We start from the raw sequence: 9,812 nt of genomic DNA on the forward strand, positions 1-9,812 counted from the left end.
AAGCTGGCATAGAAGTAAGATGTACAATGTGCTCCAAATAATTCATTATAAAATGTGATCTTTGTGTGTTTTTGTTGTTGCCATGTTTGCTTTTCAGAATTATTTTGTCATAACCAGGTCTGACAGTGAATAACTGAATAGTTCTGCCAGTTACTACCAGTAACTAGTATATATGGGACTACTATATTTTCACTGATTGTAAATGTGAAACATTGCAACATGTTGCCCAGGCCCTGAGGAAAGGAGAAATCTTTTGGGCTTGAAAAGCCTCTTACTATTTATTAGTTCAGAAGGAAAATGTAAAGTTTTCCTTTAAGCCAAGCAACATTCCCTAATGAATACCTGTGGTGGAGCTTCTTACATTCCTTGACAGTGTCTGAGCTCAGCCTTGGAGACAGGGTTAGGGTTAGGGTTAGGGTTAGGTGCTTGGATATTCGGGTGGAGCTCAAAGTCGAGCCGCTGCTCCTCTGCATCGAAGGGAGCCTGCTGAGGTGGTTTGAGCTTCCTGGACGCCTCCCTGGGGATGTGCTTGGGGCATGCCCAACTGGGAGGAGACCTGGGACACACCCAGAACACCCTGGACAGATAGTGTCTGTCAGCTGACCTGGGTGTACCTTGGCTTGTCCCCGGAGGAGCTGATTAACTCTAACTCATTATGCTTAATCTGCATTTAACTCATCAGTTGTTTTTTAGGAGTAGTGACAACAAGGCAACTGGAAATACAAATATATTGTGAATTTCTAAATTCAGAACATCTTCCAGGAATTTGATGAGAAAATACCTGTATTATATTTCACCATTAATTGAATCAAGCGGCACAAACTTGTTGGGGGGGGGGCAGGCAATCACCTGCTCTGGATTGTGTTTTAGTCTGAACACAAAATACACACAAATTGTATCTCATATTGCCACAACATGGGAGACAGTATTCATTTCTCAATATGGGACGATACAGAAAAATACACCTTAGATTTCTGTCAAACAAAATCACTTGAGGCCCCTTTTTAGCAGAGGCCCCTGGCCATCAGTCTGGGTAAACCTGTGCATGTAAAGCATCTTTGCCCCATTCTCTTCCAGACAGACTCCATCATGCACCACAGTGAGTCAGTTTTTGAAAGTCTGTGTGGAAGCAGCACATCATTGTGTTGACTAGCTGCACAGAAATACACAGCTGCATCTTCTGCAGTTAATGCGCTGATCCTGAAAGACCCTTTGAAAGAGTCAGGTTTGTCTAAAATGTATCTTGTCTCATCTTCTTTAAAGTCTGATTCAAACTGCGCTGTGCCTTTTGTGACAACGTGAGCTATCAGCTCCAAGCTTTGTCCCAGCTGTTGACGGTACCAGTACATATATTCTTGGGCGGCTGTGTGAGAGCAGTTGATCTGTAGATGGTCGTGCTTGAATGCAATGTATTCTCGAGGTAGCTGGGTCACAGTTGTGCTCCTTCCCGATCCTATAGGACATAAAGATAACATAATTGTTATGGTTGTATGTAACATATATGGCAGCGGTTATAGATTTTAATTAGTTCATTCACTTTCTGGAAATGTTGGGTGGGCATGAATTGAGAACATCTGATATAGTAATATAAGAAAGTATATATATACTGTATATATATAATCAGCTACTTACTTATGGAGGTCATATGCAGGAACAGAAGAAAGAGATGTTTCAGACCCATCCCCTGTTATGTTGTTGCTTTCAGCTCAGACGTTGAACATTTGATGCGCATTCCGTTCTGTATGTTGTCTTTTTAACACTGAACTGTCACAGGAAACCACAGTTCCTTACCACATTGTATTATCAGAGAGGAATGCCTTACAATTGACAGTGTCTCCCCCTGGAGACCAGTATTGTAACAAATGAAAATAAATATGAATTGTGAATTCGATTATTGCTCAAAGCTCCGTAGACTATGTTATAATATTTGGTTCAAATGAGTGATTCTTACTACACCACATGAGTAGGCAATTATCCTTCACGTACGACTAAACCTGAACCTAACCTTATTCCAGTGCACCTGTACAAATAAAAGCTTAGGTTCTGCCCCAAGATCTTAACACCTTAATAAATGCTTTTATTTTTGCCAGTACAGCCACACTGGAACACCTCTCTTCACCTACCTCATCATACTCCTTATAGCTTAGATCAGACAACATGTAGCACCCCCCAGAGCTGGGGGATAAGGGCCTTGCTCAAAGACACACAGACATGTAACCATTCCACCAGGGCCAGGGCTCGAACCAACAACCTCCTGTTCACAAGAACAGAGACTCAGCCCACAGAGCCAATCACCACCCACGTGTTAAGGTGGGATCCTGGAGCAGAACTGGTCGGCAGTCAGTCTGAAAAAAATGAGTCTGATCCACGTTTAACAAACATGCATTATTTGCACAAGTACAGGTACATTGGAATGTTTCTCTTCACTGATCCCATCTTATTCTCCAATGTTGGGGGGTCACAGTGCAGGGTCAACTAACATACAGTGCCCTCTGCTGAGGCCGGGGCTTGAACCAGCACTTTTCAGATCACAGACACACTGTGAAATGTTGCGCAGTGTACGACATCTAGTGCGCAGTGTACGACATCTAGTGCGCAGTGTATGACATCTAGTGCGCAGTCGGCAGCCGGTCAGACGGTGACAGCCGGGACCTTCACGCAGATTTCCTCCTTGCATCTGTACCATGTATAAGAGTGTGATTTGCGGCACAACAAAATAAACTATAGATATACTATGAAATGATTTTCGATTGTCATACGATATATATCGTCATATCGCACAGCCCTACACACATAAATCAGTGGCTGAGAGCATGTGCTCAGCTTAAATCGTTGTAGCTGGTTAATTATGTAAACCTAATTTTAGGTAACACAATGGAATATGACATTTATGAAACTCATCAATTAGCATTTCGTGTTTTAAATGTTTATATTGGGAAACACAACACTATCATGCCTGAACTTTGAATTTCACAAAATATACGTAGCAGATAACTTAATGCCATGTTATACACAAGTACATTTTTGACTGTTTATTTCTGCTTAAGTATATAGTCTGAGCATTTCCTCTACCTCTGCTTTTATGCTGAGTCTTGCCTTCTATATAACCCTCATCAATTAACCCTCATCAATTAACCCTCATCAATTTTTCGTTAGAAATAAAGTGACAACAAGAGAATTGAAAATAGAAACAGATTTTAAATTTATAAATTTAGGACATTGGTCAGAACTAACAGGAATTTGGTGAGAAAATATCTACAATCCACTGTCCCATTCACTTCCACATCAGGGCAGTTTTTGAATGTGAGTGAGGAAGCAGCACATCATTGTGTTGACTTGCGGCACAGAAGTACACAGCTGCATCTTCTGCAGTTAATGCGCTGATCCTGAAAGAGCCTGTGAATGTATCAGGTTTTTTTATATCATATCTTTCCTTTTTGAAGCCTGATTCAAATGTTGGTTGTCCATTTGTGAGAATGTAAGCTATTAACTCCAATCCTTGTCCCAGGCGCTGGCGATACCAGTACATATAGTCTAGGTTGTTGTTACTGTGAAAACAGTTTATTTCCAGAGACCCCTGCTCATCTTTAATATGTTCTAGTGGTGTCTGGGTTACGGTTGTGCTCCATCCGCTTCCTGCACAGCAGAACATAAAGTACATAAGTATTTGTTTGACTGCAGAAAACTGGTAAATCCAAGCAGGGATACTTCTAAAGCAACCTGTTTGTATGAGTTACCTACTTATGGATCCCATACACAGGAACAGAAGAAGCAGTTGTGTCGACCCCATTCTCTGTAAAGCGGCTTCTCTCAACTAAGATCTTACTAGTTGTAGGTCGGAACAACCTGTTTCTGAATTGTGACAGGAAACCACAGCTATTTTCTACAAAACTATGAAGAACTTGACACTGTCTCCCCCTACTGATAGGTAATTGTAACAAAGTAAATCTCCATAATGGACCCATCATGCATCACAGACTGTTTTTGAAAGTGAGGGAGGAAGCAGCACATCATTGTGTTGACTAGCTGCACAGAAGTACACAGCTGCATCTTCTGCTGTCAATGCACTGATCCTGAAAGAGCCTGTGAGAGAGTTAGGTTTTTCTATAGCATATCTCGCCTTTTCTTTTTCGAAGTCTGGTTCGAATACTGGTGGGTTACTTCTGAGAATGTAAGCTATTAACTCCAAGCCTTGTCCCAGTCGCTGGCGGTACCAGAACATTCGGTCTAGGTTGTTGTTATCATGAGAACAGTTGATCTCTAGAGAGCCTTGCTTGACTGCGATGTCTTCTGATGGTATCTGGGTCACAGTTGTGCTCTTTCCTGTTCCTATTAAACATAAAGATTTATTAGTTGGTATAAACTTTACTTATTTATAAAATGTATGTTGGATGGTCAGGCACAGAGAAGTTTCTATAAGAGTAATTTAAAAATATATATATACGTATGTTACCTACTTATTGAGGACATATACACAAACAGAAGAAAGAGATATTTCTGACTCATCCTGTCTAGGGCTGTTAGTTCCAGCTCAGATGTCAACTGTTTGAGGCACATTTCATCACTGAATTCTCACAGGGAACCACAGTTCATTTACCATGCCTCATTATCATAGTAATACGCTTTACAATTGACAGTGTCGCCCCCTGCTGATCAGCAAAGTAAAAAGATTTTTAAAAATCAGTTGAGGAGTCAATTCATAATTTCTCCACACTCCATAAAAATGGAATGCTATTCGATTGTTTCCAATAATTTTACTTATCATCCCTCCAGTTGCCACCAGCAAATGTCCACTCCAAACCATCTAAATAATTTTAGTTAAAATATTATAATCTATAATAATAATATGTATCTTAAATTTGGCTGTCACTTGGCCCCTCCCTCCGATTGGCAAATTTTACCGACAGCACTCCTGCCCCCACCATGATCAGTAAATTTTACCGCTGGTACTCCACGCTTTCATTAACATATTATTGATGTTCCATCTTTTCATCAAATCCCTCTCTTTTCTCTTTCGGCTCCTAAAGACGGCTTCAATGGCCTGCTTAGCCCCCCTACCCGTGTCAGCCTACAGCCCCCAGAGATGTTAGTCTGCCCCTGCTGGCAGTGGGTAAGAAGGCACCTCCATCCAGCTCATTAGTTTGGGAAATGATAAGCAAAAACATTTTGAAACCCTTTTTCAAAATCCTCATGGAGTCCTCAGTCCTCTAACTGAATGCTGGAAACAGGCTGTAAAAGTGATTGACATAGTGATGTACTGGAATGGTACACTCAACATGTGGCGACCTTTCACAGGAAGGTTGAGGAATTCCAGATTGCAATATTGAAATCTAAAGGGGTTGTTTCCACAAAAGGCAGACTCTCAACTGCGAGGGTAATGTATACATTTTGATTGATAAACCTTGCTTATTATTCTTGCAGTATTAGGCAGATTAATAGATTCCTGGATTCCAGTTCTCCAGTTTTGTGGGCTCAGCTCAGTCATGTCTCGAGTGTTAATGTAAGACCAAATCTTTGTCTGATCTTGTGGGCTATGATTCCCTAGAGAAGCGTATTCCATCGCTACTGAGTACTCTTGATCTCCCCGTGGGAATGGTGTCTGGTTCGGGCACGTGTTTCCTCCCTCTTTGTACTTTAGTCTTTTTGTTAATCAATGGTTGTGAACTGTTGACAAGTCTTGCCTAGTGGTCCAACTTGTGGGGCAACTAATGAGCATTGTCAGCAGTACAGGATCCACCTTGATAGAAATATGGCGAAGTCAACAGTTTGATAATAATAGCAATACAGACAAGACTTTAATAACCATGCAATTGCCCTCTTTTCCCCTCGCAAAACATTTTCAATATGAGTAACTGTAAAATAGATTCTCTCCATCTATATGCTTATAGGAGTAATTTTCTTTTGCACCTGAGTATGTGAGTGTGTCTAACCTCATCTGAATGAGGTCACATTTAAAACCGAAGCGACTGGATTGCTTTTTAGTGCAGTGTCTCCCTCTAGTGACAGAGATTGTATTTGTCTGTATTTTTTGTCCAAGAGAGTGTGTGGAATCTCTCACTGTGTTTAGATGCTGCACAATAGTAAACAGCACTGTCTGAGGTTTCTGTGGATTTAATCATGAATGATCCTGACAGTACTTCAGACTTCTTAATTTCATATTTCTCTCTCTTGCTTGTGAAACTGCTCTCAAATTGTGGGTCCTGGTCCGTCAAAATGTTGGCAATTAACTCAATCCCTTTGCCGGGTAACTGTCTGTACCAGTACAGATACTGTAAGCTGTTGTCATTGTGAGAACATATAATTCTCTCAGTCATGTCCCCGGTATTTGTCAGAATTTCCTGTGGTTCCTGAGTGACAACAGCTCCTTGCACCCATGCTGGAGAAAGAAAATAAAATTTATTTTTGTATAAATTATTTATATTTAAATAATTTATACATTTGTATATTTTGGTACATTTCAGCATTGGTCAAAAATTATGTTTGTACGAAAGCTGAAATTGCATATAGTTTTAGAATAGTAAAAGTAAGGAAAGTGGGATAGAATCTTACTTGTCATCAGGTAGTAGAGTAAAAATGTTCTCAATTTCCCCTTGTTCATGCCTTTGGTTATTTTTTTAATGTATGTGGTCGCGTTGCAGCACCTTCAATTTATGACTGAACACTGACACAGGAAATGACCTGTGAGATGCAGATGAGATATATATATATCTGAGTTATATTCTGATGATAGATGATACATCTCTGAGTTATATTCTGTCAAGAATTTTTTTACTGTAGACAATATTCCGATTCATGCCTGCTTTTCAAATAGTTGCCGTTGTGTGTTTTTATTATTACATTTTACAGTTTTTTTTTATTTATTCCCTCTCATAATATAACAGTGAATTAATTTTATTCTGCAACAAAACTGATTTGGAATGGTAAAGCAGAAAGATATATTTTAACCTGCTCCGTCTCTGATGAAAAAGGCATCTTTCATACTCACCATCCACTGACACTGTAGACAGTTACTGTAAGGCACCACACAAGTCAGTTTTTGAGAGCGAATGAGCAACCACCATGTCACTTGATTGACTAGCTGCACATAAATACCCAGCTGCATCCTCTGCTGTTACTGTGGTTATTCTGAAGGAGCCGGAGAGAGTTTCAGATTTGCCTATATAGTATATCTTACTTCACCCCTTTTGAAGTCTAGTTCAAACTCTGGTTCAAACCGTAACGTGAAGAATGTCCCAGATGCTGCTGAACTGTTTTGTGACTCCATACAGTATCGCTTATGCCCTAGAAGTGATTCTGTCATATACCTCCTGTTTTAGACAACTTCAGGATCTGTTGGTCATGTTGCAATTTGGGCAGCAGAGGTCACTGCTGGTCATCCAGTTTCTTCCCTTTTTTTGCCCAATTAATCACACCTGCCTCTTGTTTGATCCTCATTAGTCTGTATTTCAGTGTCTGCTTGTCTTGTGTTCCCCAGTCTGGTTATTGTTGTCATATGTGTTGTTACCTCTGCCCTTCCCCGTGTAAGTTCTCCTGAGTATCTGTCTGATCATAGCCTTTCATCTGGTTATTTTCAGTTTCCCCATTTAGTTCCATCATGGTTCTTTGTTTTCTGTTTAAATAAGTGATGGGCCGATGAAACTATATGAAGCTTTCGGGAATTCCCCCGTAAAGTGACGCAATGTGTGTGATTGGTTTCACATGTTGGGGTTTACAGGAGAGTTTAAACTGGGGAGATGGGGTAAAGACTGAGGTGTTGATGCCTTGGGGTGTAGCTTGACAGTCACATGGGGGCAATGAAAAAAATTAGCATATTGAGGATGTGTTACTGCTGTATGACAGGTGGTTTGGAGCAATACAGACCTTTGCCAGTACAGTCCTTAAGTCAGTGTTTCCCAGTCCGGTCCTCGAGTACCCTCAGACGGTCCATGTTTTTGCTCCCTGCCAGGCAGTTCACATTTTTGCTCCAAACGTGGACTGTCTGGGGGTACCCAAGGACTGGGTTGATAAACACTACCTCAGCTAATCGCTGTCCTCTGTACACTTTTGGGTACACAGTGATGAAGCTAAACAAACATGTTTCATGGCATGAGGGTGCAGGTGCTGACTGCAGTGTGTTTCTGGGTTTTCTGCAGGTGTAAAGCACACCCTCCACCAACGTGATAACTGACGGCACAGAAATACGTGCCACTCTTCTGTGCTGCAGAACTCAAGATTTGTAAGGTTCCTTTCTCTTTTGCGTTCCCTGACAAGTTAAATTTCCCTTTGTACTTTTGTTCTAGGTTGACAATATCAAGGGTAAGAAATCCAAGTAGCTCCATTGCTGTGTGTCCTTCAATTTGCTGGTACCAGTACATGTATTGGTAGTTGTTGCCATTGTGCTTACAAGTGATCTCAAAGGCCTGACTAGAGTTTCCAATGAGGGAAAGTGGAGATTGGAAAACATTTATGGCACCAGTGAACCCTGCAAAAGAGAGAATGAAATGGTCAAACACACAAAAGCTGGGAAACAGTGACATACTTTAGGCAAAGCTTCAAGATAACCAGTGAAACTATCTTCTCTTACCTGTATAAAACAATATCATTATGATGACAGTAGGCAAACGATAGATTTTCTCCATTTTTAATATCTGAGAATGTCTGCATCTGCTAGAACTTGCTATGAGTATGAGAGTGGAGCTGCCTTGTGCTGAGATACGTGCTTCTTCAGTCCACATTTCAAATGAGGGCGTTTTTCATTTTTGTTGTATGAAGTGTCTCCCTCTAGTGATCTTTTGACTAAACTAGAGGCTGGGGTCTCGCACTGTGATTAGCCAACTAATGTCATTGTTAATTGTGAATATGAAGCAAGATTAGTTCGCATTTTGTTAACGCTGACATATTTGCCTTACTGGCAACAATAAACATAAGTCCATGTAAAACATTAAACTGCTCACTGATTTATGGTTTCTATTTGAAACCAGTGATGTCGTGTCTCATTATGTTTTATGTTTATTTTGTACTGAAGGGTCCGAGTTTCTTTTTTCAAGGCCCTGAAATCATGGGTTTTTGTAGAACGTGTTTTTCGACGTTATGAAACACAGATGGTGGAACACAAGTAAGAGCTAAGCAGACCCCATCTTCTTTGTTGTGTTTCAGCTAAAGATGTTTTAGACAAATGCTGCTTGTTGGGTCTTTTTCACAGAAAACCACCTTTATCGTTTATTCATTCGTTCGTTTCTTGTTTTTGTACACGACTGTACAGTCACTACCTTAGTGGTGAAAACAAAAATCAAGACAAGATACATAATATGTAACAATATTTACAGAATACTCAATGGTTAAATATAAATGGATAAATAGTATATGTATCACCCATATCACCTACTTTGTGTTGCGTACATCTGTTTTAATTCTTGTGTCTTGCATTTATAATCTGTCTGCTTATGCTTTAGTTGTTAATTGGCCATGGTCATGTTGTCTCCACAGTAGCAAGCATGTGGCAATAAAGATTTAGATTCTGATCATGTGGCGCATGCTGGTTATATATTATAATTACATTAATTACCACTGATATTGTCACCTCCTACTAAGAAGCTCTAGTAGAAGAAGTCAAAGTAGTGAAGCCATTAGTCATGATTGATCTAACTGGTTACAGTCTGGAGTTAGACCATGTATATTATCCTGGCTACTTACTGCTATTTACTGTATTCTCTTTTCACCCACCCCGTCTTGCTCTCCATCACACACAGACGCATATGTAGGAGAGAGCAAGCTTGGCAGCGAAGGGCGGCCACCTGCAGTGGTATCCATGCAGCTGGGAGTTAAGGGTCTTG

The 9,812-nt window shown here is 40.4% G+C and overlaps 1 long non-coding RNA gene across 1 annotated transcript; it reads left to right on the forward strand.

Annotated features, from left to right (window-relative positions):
* The first annotated feature begins 7,449 nt into the window (after positions 1-7,449).
* LOC125751941 (uncharacterized) lies at positions 7,450-9,812 on the forward strand. Its single transcript, XR_007400816.1, has 4 exons — positions 7,450-7,520; positions 8,133-8,215; positions 9,005-9,094; positions 9,729-9,812. It is a non-coding gene; the product is annotated as an uncharacterized LOC125751941 (long non-coding RNA).

The sequence above is a fragment of the Brienomyrus brachyistius genome, chromosome 11, assembly GCF_023856365.1.
Source record: "Brienomyrus brachyistius isolate T26 chromosome 11, BBRACH_0.4, whole genome shotgun sequence".
Classification (NCBI taxonomy): Eukaryota; Metazoa; Chordata; class Actinopteri; order Osteoglossiformes; family Mormyridae; genus Brienomyrus; species Brienomyrus brachyistius.